General features: G+C 40.0%; 1 protein-coding gene across 1 annotated transcript in view; it reads right to left on the bottom strand.

Annotated features, from left to right (window-relative positions):
• The window catches only part of LOC121441843 (coiled-coil domain-containing protein 178-like), a 309,575-nt gene that overhangs the window by 211,162 nt on the left and 84,026 nt on the right, over positions 1-14,387 (bottom strand). The window lies entirely within an intron of this gene.

Below are 14,387 nucleotides of genomic sequence, written 5' to 3'. Positions count from 1 at the left end.
AAGTTTTAGCAGCAGTTACTAATATAAGATAGAGTTTACCTTATCAAGATAAAGAGCAAAGCAGTCACTATGATTTGCATATTATAATTAATTTTTAAAGGCCTTGATATTATTTGAGTTAAAACATTTAAATTATATACCAGAAAAGAGCAGGATTCAGTTTCATATAGGTTATATCTTACAATCCTAAACTTACAAAAAAAAAAAACCCACAAAACAAAAACAAAGAAAGATCTAGACAGTCCTTGACTCATACATCCCTGTCCTCCAGAAAACAATGGATTTCTTTTAATATTACTTTCCAGAATAAACGCTTTGAATGTTGAAAGAAAAACAATCAGGTGTGATGCTTGCACAGTATGATTAGATCCTCCACTTGATTAGAACAATTTCTCTATTTTTCAAAAAAGAAATTCTTCAAAAGACAGTATTCAAAAGAAAAAGGAAGCAGTTTTGCATTGTTTCCTAGGTAATGGTCTCAATTATTCCACGTGGACACAAACCAGCACTGGAGGACACTCTCTAGGTCTTTCTGCCTTGTCCTATATCTGAGAGAAGAGTCACCTTACCTTCAGGCTACTCTCCAGATTCAAAATAGATATAGAAGTTTGCAAAGAGAAATCACACAGGTTCTTAAAGGTCTATGATTTCCCCACTTCCCAGCTAAGCCCAGTTATATCTTCAGGTCTACAGACGCAATAAAGAGAAGCAAACATACAGGTTCATATTCCAACCCTTCCCCTACCTAGACAGCACTGAGAATTGAGATCATTTACCCAAGCCAACCTGACAGAGACCACCAATCCCTCACTGAGTCTCTAGGCGATTCTAGATTGTGTCAAGTTGACAATAAAACCACCACACTGGTCAACACAGAAACAACAAAGCATGGCTCCAGAGCAGAAGACATGAAGGGCGATAAGCAATGCAGTAACTTTATAAAACATGTATATGTGAATGATGAAATTTATAATTGAAAGTTAAAGTAGGTGCTTAAGCTTACATGATATGATTTAATATGGTTTCATAATTAATTGAATATTTAAAGAGAAGAAAATTGAAAATGTCCCTGCAACATGAAGAAAAATATTTTATATTCCAAGCCACAGTATCACTTTTGAGCTTTCTTTTAAAATTTTGAACTAATTTTTGGAGCTAATTGTGTGTGTGTGTGTGTGTGTGTGTGTGTGTGTGTGTGTGAACATGTGTGTTGGAACGATATGATGGTGGACAATGATGAACAGAGCTTAAGACTGAAACAAATCCCAGGTTAGGTTTGTCTTTCACCTTCAGAACAATCAATAAAGGACAAGAAGTGTACTTTTAAATCACTGACTGTAATCTGGATGGATTAGGGTTTTTTTTTTTTTCCCTAAAATCCATTCATTTTTCAAAGTTTCTTTTTAAGTTGTCAATTCCTGAGGGAATAAAGCAGTGTTTATTGTGAATGTAAGCCTCTTCATTCAGATTAGTTAACATTGTATGAAAAAAATGTGTGGCTGCAAAGGAGCAAGAAATAGGCAGTGTGTGAGAGATGATAAAGTAGACAAGAAGCCTGAGACCACCAGAGTAAGTAAACACAGCTGTATTGAAAGAAGAGTGATGTAGGAGGTCCTTCTGCATATGTGATGCTTTTATTGGCTGTTATGTCCAATGGCTTAGCAGAATAAAGCCAGGCAGGAAAACTGAAGAGAAATACAGAGAAAGATTAGGCTGAGTCAAGGAGATGCTATATAGCTGTTGAACAAGATAGATGCTGGAACCTTACCAGTAGCCCACAGCCTTGTGGTGATGCCTGGATTAATAGAAATGGTTTAGTTTAAGATGTAAGAGCTAACTAGAAGTACGTCTAAGCCATTGGTCAAACTGTATTGCAATAAGTTAAGTTTTTGTGTGATTATTCGGGTTTGGGTGGTCAGGAAATGAAAGTGCAATATTTGCCTATGAAGGAAATACTAGGGACATAATAGCTCAATGAGTAAAGACTGAATGTAAGAATGAGGACCCGAGTTCAGTCCCTGGGTGCCAGGTAAAATGTTAGGTATGGTGGTGCATGCTTGTAATTCCAGTGATGTGGAGGAGGAGACAGGTAGATCTTGCAACTTGATGGCCAGCCAGGCTAGCCTGCTTGGCAAGCCCCAAGCTTGTGAGAGATGCTGTCTCACAAGATAAGGCTCATGAAAACAACAACCTAGGCCTCCATATACACACGTGCACACACATGGCCTCCATATATACAAATACACACACACTGCCTCTACACACACACACACACACAAACACACACACACACACACACACACAGGAACCTGTAGACATGTGCATATGCACGTACAGAAGAAAAAAATTATAGAAGAAAGACATATTATCATTTGAAATAGCTATCTATATAAAACGTGCAAACCCTATTACCAGAGGAGGAATCAACAGTCCTGCAAGTTTCTTTTGCTTTTGATTATACTTTCAGCCTCTGCTGTTCAGACTAGTCTTCCTGAGGGAGAACACCTAGGGTGTTCACTTTCCCAGACCCAAGGCTATAAGAATGTTACTAGCTACATTGCCTAAGGGCTTTCTGGGCCTTCATTCTTTTTACACACTACTACTACTACTACTACTACTACTACTACTACTACTAATAATAATAATAATAATAACAACTGGGCCACAGGGCCCCTCACAATAACCTAGAGGCTGGATGCTTCCTAGGGGGACTGCTACTATTCTTCAAAAGGACACAAAAGACAAATGAGACAAGAGAATCCTCTGATGATCAGGCTATAGGGTATCACAAAGGAGTGATAAGAAAATCTCACTGGAGCTATGGAGAGAGCGATTAAATAGGAACATGCCTATTGTGTGTGCTCATCTTATTTTACCTTCATAATTAAATATTTAAAATGGCAACTCTTACCTGGTTTTGCTTGTTTTTCATATCAGAAAATTGAGACAAATACTTAAATTTTCCAAACACAAAGCTGGCAGCTTCCCCACTCAAAAGCTTTGCCCATAGCTAGTTGACTTGGAATGCTAATTCAGACAACCTGGTGGATCTAAGGGACTTGATCTTATTGGTCTGGCCTTCTAATGACTTCTAGATTCTTAGGACCCTACAGTTCTCTCTTGCCCTCCTTTCAGGAGTCAGCCTTACCATGCACTCTTGGCAAGAGTCTGTCTTGGAATTATGTGGTTCGTGAGCCTATGTTAGAGGCTGCAGAGTGCTGGAGCTGAGACTTGGGGTGAAGAGGTGTCAGTTTGCTTGTTATCCCATAGTGGGCTATGAAACGAAACATGCCTCAAAGTTATGAGCTCTGCAGAGGTCCTCTTGTAATTACACAGCATGAGTCATGCAGCTGCTAAGGAAAGAACCAGGAGGAAATGAGCACAGATTTAATATATTAAAAGTCTGAATTAACACCAAGTCCAGCTTACTCAAACTCTTATTGCACCATCACTGAGAAGACTCAAAGGCAGGAGCGGGGCGATGGCAGAGAGCTGCAGCATTTATAAAATGCTTTGTTGTTTTAATATTTATTAGGTATAATTTTTGAGGATGTACTGTATCCTACTCCTTTGCATGTGTTTTATACACAAAATCCTGGCTTAATTGAGTGGCTGGAAGTTCACTAAAACTTGTGTGCATTGGAACTGTGTAGAGCAGTGGTTCTCAACCTTCCTCAACTACAACCTCATGCTGTGGTGACCCCAACCATAAAATTTTCATCACTACTTCATAACTGTAAATTTGCTACTGCTATGAATTGTAATTTAAATATCTGATAAACAGGATATCTGATATGTGATCCCAATGAAAGGGTCATTCAACCCCCACAGGTTGAGAACCACTGGTGTAGAGTAGGAAGCTGGAGGTCCACTGGCATGGTATATTGCAGATGGATGTTCTTGTGTGTGTGTGTGTGTGTGTGTGTGTGTGTATCTGTGTGTGTGTTCTATATGTGTGTACAAACTTATCTTCATAGCTTTTTAGCAACATAGCTATGACTTGTCAGCCTTCTGTCTTAACAAAAGCTTGAGATGGTTAATTGTGAGGAGGAGAGGGCCAGTTCTGCTCATGATCTCAGAGCTCTAGTCAATTATCAATGCACCCCGGGCTCTTGGGAAAGGACAAGTAGGAACTTTATGGGAGGAACTTGGGTTTGACCAAAGCATACACTTTATGGTCAGGAAGCAAATAGAGACACCAGAATCCACAGTCCCCTTGGAGGGTGCTACTTCAAATGACACAAAGATCTACTATATCCTAACTTTTGATAACCCTACCACCCCATATATGCCATTCTGGAGACCAAGCCTTTACCAAAGGGACCTTGACAGGACATTCCAAACCTGAAATATACTAGCTACTATTGTGTACTTTCAATGATGAGGAAACTGAGGTCTTTGAAGCCATGTAATTCTTGTCATCAGAAAACTCACCTATCCTTCTGAAACCTTGGTGGAACTCTGAAACACAGCTTACTACAAAACAGAGAGGACCAAGAGGTGAGTAAACAACCACCCAGCAGGACACCACACTCTCTAGGCCCTCCATACGGGGCAAAACCCTGGACCCTCCCCGACCTGCCTTGGCTTCTATAGCCAGAAAGCAGGTGAGTTTCCTGCAGGTAGGTTGCTCCAACACCCCGACCCCATCCATCAGACCCTGAAAGCTACAAGTCCAGCTCCACCACAAACTCTCCAACTCCCCCTGCAACCTCAGAGGAACGCTGAAACACAAGCTGCAACTACACAGAGAAGACCAAGAGAGAGCACCAAGAGAGAAACTCTAAAATGCAAGCTGTGACTGCACAGAGTGGACCAAGAGAGCGAACCAGGAGAGCAGACCAAGAGAACAGGGTAAGAGAGACCTCAGTGGCTCACGGAGACACAGACAGTGACAGAGCAGACTAAGAACAGTTCCCAAAGACACAGACAGCCACTGCAAGGATTGGACCAAGAGGCAAAGACACTGCCAGCACCAATAGTAGGAAGAGATGGGTAGGTACCAATGCAAAATTCATCAAACAACCTAAAAAGCAACATGGTATCACCAGAACCCAGTGGTTATACAAAGGAAGACTTGATCATCCTAACCTAGAAGTAGAAGAAAATGATTTTAAATGTAACTTTATGAAGATGGTGAAGATCTTTAAAGAGGAAATGAAAAACTCAAAGAAATGGAGGAAAAGGCAAAGAAGGGAAAAAATCAATAAATCTCTCAAAGAAATACAAGAAAACCAATAAAAAAAAAACCCAACCAAACAGGTGAAACAAACAGTTAAAACAGCTCAAGACTTGAAGACTGAAGTAGAGGCAATAAAGAAAACACAATCTGAGGGAATTCTGGATATGGAAAATCTGGGTAAACAAACAGGAACTACAGAGGCAAGCATAACTGGCAGAATAAAAGAGATGGAAGAGAGAATCTCAGGTGTTGCAGATACTATAGGGGTAATAGACTCACCAGTCAAAAAAACATTAAATAAATCTAACAAATTCTTAACACAAAACATTAAGGAAATCTGGTACACTTCAAACTAAAATCAGTCAGAAGAGATGGAGGACACTTTATACTCATAACAGGAACAATCTATGAAGATGAAGTCTCAATCCTGAATGTCTATGCCCCTAATATAAGAGCACCCACATATGTAAAAGAAACATTACTAAAGCTTAAATCGTACATCAAACTTCTCACACTAATAGTAGGAGACTTCAATACCACAATCTTCCCAATGGACAGGTCAACAAGACAGAAATTTAACAAAGAAATAAGAGAACTAACAGATGTCATTAATCAAATGGACTTAACAGGCACCTACAGAACATCCCACCCAAACACAAAAGAATATACCTTCTTCTCAGCACCTCATGGAACCTTCCCTAAAATTGACCACATACTTGGTATCAAAGTAAACCTCTACAGATAAAAAAAAAATGCAGTAACACCCTTCTTATTAGATCACCACGGTTTAGAGTTAGAATTTAACCGCAACACTACTCGTAGAAAGCATACAAGCTCATGGAAATTGAATTTTTGAACCACCCTTGGATAAAGGAAAAAATAAAGAAAGAAATTAAAGACTTCCTAGAATTCATAGGACACTCTGAAAGCATTGCTAAGAAGGAAGTTCACAGCATTAAGTGCCCACATAAATAAAATGGAGAAAGCTCACACTAGTGACTTAACACATACCTGAAAGCTCCAGAACAAAAGAAGCAGACTCACACAGGAAAAATAGAAGACAGGAAATAATCAAATTGAGGGCTGAAATTAATAAAATAGAAACAAAAAAATTACAAAGAATCAATGAAACAAAGAGCTGGTTCTTTGAGAAAATCAACAAGATAGACTAACCTTTATCCAAACAATCAAAAGACAGAGAAAATATCCAAATTAACAAAGTCAGAAATGAAAAGGGTAATGTAACAACAACAATGAGGCAATCCAGAGAATCATTGACTAATGATTCTCTACAAAATCCTGCACTCCACAAAATTGGAAAAGAAATGGACAATATTCTGGATAGATACCATATCCTAAAATTAAATCAAGACTAGGTGAAAAATTTAAATAGACCTATAAACTGCAAGAAATAAAGCTGTCATCAAAAGCCTCCCAACAGCAACAACAAATAGTCCAGGGCTGGATGGTTTTAGTGCAGAATTCTACCAGAACTTCTAAGAAGAGCTAATACCTATAATCTTCAAATTCTCAAAGTGTTCCACATAATAGAAACAGAAGAAACATTGCCAGACTCTATTTATGAGGCTACAGTTATCCTGATAAGAAAACCACACAAAGACTCCACCAAGAAAGAGAATTACAGACCAATCACACTCATGAACATAGATGCAAAAATAATAAATTACTGACAAACATAATCCAAGAAAATAACACAAAAAATCCACCATGTTCAAGTCAACTTCATCCCAGAGATGCAGGGATGGTATAACATATGAACAATCTATCAATTTAATCTATCGTATAAATATACTGAAAGAAAAAATATGGTCATCACATTAGATGCTGAAAAAACATTCAACAAAATCCAACACCCTTCATGATAAAGGTCTTGGAGAGATCATGGATGAAAAGAACATACTTGTGTGTGTGTGTGTGTGTGTGTGTGTGTGTGTGTGTGTATGGCAAGCTGTCAGCCAAGATCAAATTAAATGAAGAGAAGCTCAAAGCAATTCCACTAAAATCTGGAACAAGATAAGGCTGTCCACTCTCTCCATATCTAGTCAACATAATTCTTGAAGTTCTGGCTACAGCAATAGGACAACAAAAGGAGATCAAGTGTATTCAAATTGGAAAGGAAGAAATCAATCCTTCATTATTTGCAGATGATATGATAGTATATATAAGTGACCTCAAAAACTCTATCAAAGAACTCCTACAGTTGATAAATACCTTCAGTAATGTGGCATGATACAAGATCAACTCAAGAAAATTAGTAGCCCTCCTATATACAAATGATAAAGAAGCTGAGAGGGAAATCAGAGAAACATCACCTTTACAATAGCCACAAATTATATAAAAGACCTTGGGGTGATACTACCCAAAATAAATTAAAGACCTATTTGATAAGAACTTTGTGTCTTTGAAGAAAGAAATTGAAGAAGATACCAGAAAATCAACAGATCTCACATGTTCTTGGATAGGTAGGATCAACATAATAAAAATGGCAATCCTACCAAAAGCAGTCTATAGATTCAGTGCAATCCCCATCAAAATCCCAACACAATTCTTCACAGACCTTGAAAGAATAATAAACTTCACATGGAAAAACAAATCCTGTACAATAAAGGAACTTCTGGAGGCATCATCATCCCTGACACCAAGCTCTAATATTGAGCTACAATAATGAAAACAGCTTGGTATTGGCATAAAAACAGAGAGGTTGACCACTGGAATTGAATCAAAGACCCAGATATTAATCCACATACTTATGAACAGTTGATTTTTGACAAAGAAACTGAAAGTACAAAATGGAAGAAAGAAAGGGTCTTCAACAAATGGTGCTGGCATAACTGGATGTCAACATGCAGAAGAATGAAAGTAAGTTCATATCTATCTCCATATACAAAGCTCAAGTCCAAATGAACTGAAGACCTCAATATAAATCTGACCACACTGAACCTGATAGAAGAGAAATAGCCTTCAACCCATGGGCACAGGAGACTACTTTCTAAATATAATCCTAATAGCACAGGAACTGAGAGCAACAATAAATAAATGGGACATCCTGAAACTGAGAAGCTTCTGTAAAGCAAAGGACATAATCAATAAGGCAGCCCACTGAATGGGAAAAGATCTTCACCAACCCCACATCAGACAAAGGACTAATCTCCAAAACATATAAATAACTCAAGAAATTAGACATCAAAATTTCAAATAATTCAATTAAAAACTGGGGTACAAAACTATACAGAGAATTCTCAACAGAAGAATCTCAAATGGCTGGAAGACACTTAAGGAAATGTTTAACATCTTTAGCCATCAGGGAAATGCAAATCAAAAGAACTTCGAGATACCATTTTACACCAGTCAGAATGGCTAAGATCAAAAATATCAATGATAGCTTATGCTGGAGAGGATGTGGAGTAAGGGAAACACTCCTCCATTTCTGGTTGAAATGTAAACTTGTGTAACCACTCTGGAAATCAGTATGGCGGTTTCTGAGAAAATTGGGAATCAACCAACCCCAGGAATCCACAAAGATGACCCCAGCTGAGACCCTAAGCAATAGAGGAGAGGGTGCCAGAACTGGCCTTGCCCTGTAGTCAGACTGATGAATATCTTAAATATTACCACAGAACCTTCATCTAGCAACTGATGGAAACAGAGACAGAGACCCACACGGGAACACTAAACTGAGATCTCAAAGTCCAGTTGAAAAGTGGCAGGAGTGAGAATATGAACAAAGAGGTCAAAACCATGATGGGGACATCCACTGAAACAGTCTACATGAGCTAATGGGAGTTCACCAACTCCAACTGGACAGAGAAGGAACAAGCATAGGTCCAAACTAGTCTCTCTGACTGAGGTTGACAGATGCATGGCTGGGGCAGACTGAGGAGCCATTGGCAGTGGCGCCAGGATTTATCCCTACTGCTTGTACTGACTTTTGGGGAACCTATTCTCTTTGGGTGGATACCTTTCTCAGTCTAGATATAGTAGGGAGGGCTTTGGACCTTCCCCAAAGCAAGGTGCCTTACCTTCTCTGTGGAGTGGATGGTTTGTTTTTTTTTAAGAAAATAAAAATAATTCTTGTCTTCAAACAAGTATGAGCATCAAGGACTGCTGGACACAGACACGAGTACTCTAGAACATTTGGCACCAAGCTCCTTGGTATCTTTCTCCCATTTGCATCTCTGTGCCTACAACAGTACTCTGCAGAAGGATAACTTACGAAAGCAAATGAGATTGTGAGTAGCAGATATATTACTTTGTTGTCTATGTTCGGAAACCCAGCTGTTTTGGATTCTTTCAAAATAAAAAGCATAGTTTTAGAATTTCTTGGATTACAAGGTACTAGGAGTCCATTAAAATGTCACAACCCCATAGACTTTCATTTGTAATAAGTACCTTGAGCATGGGTGGAGATACCGACTTGCAAGGTACATTTTTCCTTTGGATATGGGGACCAGGGCTATGATGGAAAGACAGACAAAGTAGCCCTGGGAGTGAGGCAGCACTTCATGGAGAAAGGAGGTAGGGGGAGCCAAAGGAAGCCTGTATTCTCCCAGAAGGTGCCTCTAAGTCACCTCCCAATCAGTCCATGTGCTCTTCACATTGTAAAGTCACTGGAAAGCAAATGAGAGCCCAGAAAACTACTCTGTCACAACGGTGTCAATAGAGTGTTCAACTCCGAACCACTAATAGACTTTGAACCAATGTCTGCTGAGAAGTGATGCACACTGTCTCAAAATATGCAGCTGATTACCTACTACCTACAAGGGAGTGGGCTGCATCCATATTGACTGCAATGGAAACAAAATGATCAGACTTAACACCATCAGTGATGAGCAACATAACGTATGCCGTGTAATTTTGATGTGCTTCTCCGATGCACTGTTATGGCAACGTCAGATTGCTCCCCATTTCACCTGCATTGCACTGGGAACAAAATATATAAATTTATATCAGAGAAATTCTGCCAAGAACCTTGCGTGTGACCTTTAAATGTTCACAGGATGAATGGACTCGCTTGTGGTCATGTGGATGTGTGTCTGTGCCCATGTGTTCAGTGCCTGGAGAATTCAGAAGATGGTGGAACTGGAGTTACAGGCCCCCTTGAGGCCCTAGTGAGGGTGCTGGCAATTGAACCCTGATCCTCTGGAAGATCAACAGATACCCTTAAACCACCTGTCTCAGCGCGCGCGCACACACACACACACACACACACACACACACACACACACACCTCCTTTTAAACTTGAAGACCAACACTGGAAAAGATTTAAAGGTTTAATAGACAAGGGCACTTTGCAGAGCTCATCACACCCCAGCCAAATGAACCAGAATACGTGCCTGTAGACCTCTCATCTAAACCCGGCATTTACTGTTCTGAACTCTGATTTAAGACGTGCTGCTGGGTCTTGTGTTCTTTGGCAGCTTGGGGAAAGTTAAGCTTTATCAGCAGAGGGCAGTGGAGGGACAGGCAAGGGGCTCCACACCTCTCCTCCTACAGGAGGTTGGTTGACTTTTTTTTTTTTTTTCTGTAATTTTTCTTCCCGCAAGGGGTCTTTTAGGTTGTTAGCCCATTATCTACATTTAACTGCCTTCGAGTTTGGCCAGTAATTAGCGGATTAGCAGATGCCTACCTTCCACAGAGACAAGGGCAACGGTGCAGTGAGGTCCTCATAGTGGGACAGCCACCCCCTCTGTGCTCATCCTACTTTGGGGCTTTCCACCCACTGCTTCAGGCGGTGGCTGCGCCTACATTTGCAGTTACTGAAATCTTCAGAGGAGGGGTCAGAGAAACTTCTGGTAAGGGGTGAGAGGACCAATGTTTTTAAGCTGTATAGGCTATCGGGTCTCTGTCGCAGTGACTCAATTCTGATTTTAGAGAAAAGGAGTATGGAGATCCAGAGATCACTTCAGAGAACAGGAAAGGAACATTGAATTTAAAAAGAGATTTTGGGATTCTAGCAAGGGTTCACAGGCGACCTGCTTGCTACACGGTGGTTGCCCGGTTTTAGCAGTCAGAAACCAGAAGGTGGCAGCAGAGAGCTGTGATACTGCTAGAGACCACCGGTCTAGCATAAAAACCCCTGGGAAGCACAGCCTGATCCTTATGTGATGTGTCTGGAAACCCGAGCAGAAAGGAAGAACACCAGCCTCCATTTACCTAATAGTGATGGACAGGAGCTAAGAATAAGGTCGGAGAAGACTTTGATTTGGAATAAATTGAGATTTATGGGTTAAAAAAAGGAGGGGGCCGCTCTGAAATAGTTGGCAGACCTGCCCCTGGCTGCACTCAGTCGAGATGCTTTGTGGCGTTCATGACCTCAACATACAGTCTGGGGATGGCCCAAACTGACTCTACCTAAACATGATTATCCTTCATTAGTTTCTGGTGGTCAAGTCTCAGCTGAATATGGTAAACCCCACGCTGAACCTGTGTAGATAATAAGTAACCCTGTATCCAATTTGAAGCCCAATTCCATCCAATAAATGAAATATTCTAAAAAGAAATAGGGAGAAACATAAAGAACGTTCCATAATATGGGACCATCTATACTGCTGTTCAGGTTGGAAAAGAAATCCTTAACGATGTGGAGATTTAACTCTTGAGTCTCTTTGCTTAAAACAACACACTGTAAACAATAACTATTTGTCGAGAGCCTAGTACTTCCGGTAAGTAATGAAAGGCATCTTTCTTCTGGCAGAAATTTTGAAGAAAAGAGATCTCACCATTCAGATTTCACATATGTGGAAAGCTGACATTTGATAACGTTACTGCGATAATATGAGAGTTGATTTGGTAAACCAAGATGGCTACTGAGCGACTCACAGGCAGGCAGAGCATCCCGAGCATATGTATCAGACGGAGGGGTGGAAGGAACAGAGCAGGTTGCAGGAGGCTCTGCTCAGGGCATCATGTTCAAAATGTGAGTATTTTTTTTATACTATTTTCCTTTAAATATGGTTGTATTTTGGATATCAGTAAGCTACTGAAAACTGGGGAAAACAAAACTTAGAAACAGGAGTCTACAGCAACCATCAAAAGGAGGAGCAAGGATCTTCTCTAGCAAAGAATTGAGACTGGTTGAAACAATGAAAAATTATTTAAGGGAAATGATGGTCTTCTAAAAGCAAAGAGGAGTACTGGATTAGTATGAACTAGAACATTAATTCGGTTTCTAAAACTAAAACCGACTCCCTCAACTGGTTACTTTTAAATTTCAAGCTTGGATTAGAAACCTTTGTTGGCCAAAGTGTAGATGTGGTGTTTCTTAAATTACAAGCCCCGAATCCAATGTTCTCTTCCCCCTATTCCATTCACAATTATCTCCCAAATGAAGGTGTCTATAACAATTATACAGTAGTGTGTCTACTGAAACCAACAAATCACCATAATAGATAGCTTTCATGTGCTAATTGTTTTGTGGTTGTGACAGAATACCTGGCAGGAGTAACCTCTGGACAGACAAGTCTGCCATGACAGGATGTCAAGCTGACAGGAACTCCTTATTCCCATTCCTTCAATCCTTCACCCCAGGCCAGAGAGTATGTTCAGGCCTGGATTGCTCTAATCTAAAACATCCTTCGCAGACATGCCCAGAGATGTGTGTCCCTGAGGACTGTAAACCCTGTAATGTTGACAAGATGGCCCACCACACACCCCAACATAAAGTAGCCTTACTGCTACAGTCTTCCTTCCAGCCCAGCTTTTCTTTTCTAGGGAGTTCCCACATAGTCCAGAGCTAGAGACGTGATCTATCTGAATTCCGCCAGAATCGCATTAAGTTGAGAGTAACAACAGCAGGAGCCTTCAACGGAAAGTGTTTAACAGCTGGTGACAGCTTTTAATTTTTTTTTGGTGCAATGCCACATTCCTGAGACGGGTTTGGCTGCTTCCATTCATCCGCTCACTATCATGGCGGAAGATACATTGCGCCACTGCTGTCCCGTGTTCCAGCGGGGTTGTGAATCTTACCCCACACTCTGGGAAAGCGCTTCTTTCCTGAATATTTACGTTATTGATATGAACTGTTTTAGGATATTTGATCACACCATGTGAAAATGTGTCACTGTTTTATTTTGACTGGTTTAATAAAGAGCTGAATGGCCAATGACTAGGATGAGAGAAAAGGCAGGATTTCTGGGCAGAAAGAAAAACTCAGAGGGTTAGAATCTAGGTGCATTCTAGAGACACCACACACAAAGAGAGTGAGACATAAAAAAAAGGAGGTAAAAAGGCTTATGGTAGTATATAGGTATATATACATATATATATGTATGTATATATACATATATATATATATATATATATATATATATATATATATAAACAGGTTAATTTAAGTTATGAGAGCTAGTTGGAAACAAGTCTAAACTAAAGACCAAGCTTTCGTAATTAATAATAAGTCTCCATGTCATTATCTGTGGATTGAGAGTCCTAAGAAAGTCTGGCAAAAATGACCAACTACACTAATGTTTTGGAAAAACTGGGAGAGATCATCTGATAGAGTCGGAAGTTTTTGGGAGTTGTTTTATATCTTTGATTATTCAGATTAGCTGCCTAAAAAATGGGCCTGGCATTTTACTGATACATTAATTTATAGGTATATTATTTAGAAATTCCACCTCTACAGTGAGGCCATTTCTCAGAAACAACCCAGAGATGACATGGCTGTTATTATCTTCTGGATAACAGAGATCCTGGGTTAATTTCAGTACATGGTAACAAATATTAAAACATGCCTACAAGAAGAATGTGTTGGGGACACAGTTCAGTGACTGATTGCTTCTCAATATCAACAAAGACTCGGGTCCGTGTGGCACTTCCACACTCAGGACACAGCACAAATATTCTTCATCGGCCAGCAACCATGGGAGGGAGGGAAACCTGTTTGTGTGTTCTTCGGGGAAGAAAACAGTACTGACTTGCAGTAAGTGGTAGGAGATATTCATTAGTAGCTTATTGCTTAAATAGGCCTGAACTAAAAGACATGAGCACTTGATTCTGTATCATCGTTGTCTAGAAGGTTCCTGGCACTCACTTGCAAGCCTGAAGAAGCCCTCCTGATTAGTGTGTCATGGAGGGTCAAAGGGTGTGTCTTAGAATCCCACCTTCTATCGTGTAAGTTATGTGTGTAAGAGAAAACTCAACCAAGTTTAGCATTCCTGGCTCCAGATGCTTGTGCCTGGTCAT

This window comes from Microtus oregoni, unplaced genomic scaffold, assembly GCF_018167655.1.
Source record: "Microtus oregoni isolate MIOR12 unplaced genomic scaffold, Mior012 000082F_ref0000272, whole genome shotgun sequence".
NCBI lineage: Eukaryota > Metazoa > Chordata > Mammalia > Rodentia > Cricetidae > Microtus > Microtus oregoni.
The sequence above is the reverse complement of the archived record's forward strand: the minus strand, read 5'-3'. Positions and strand labels throughout refer to the sequence as shown.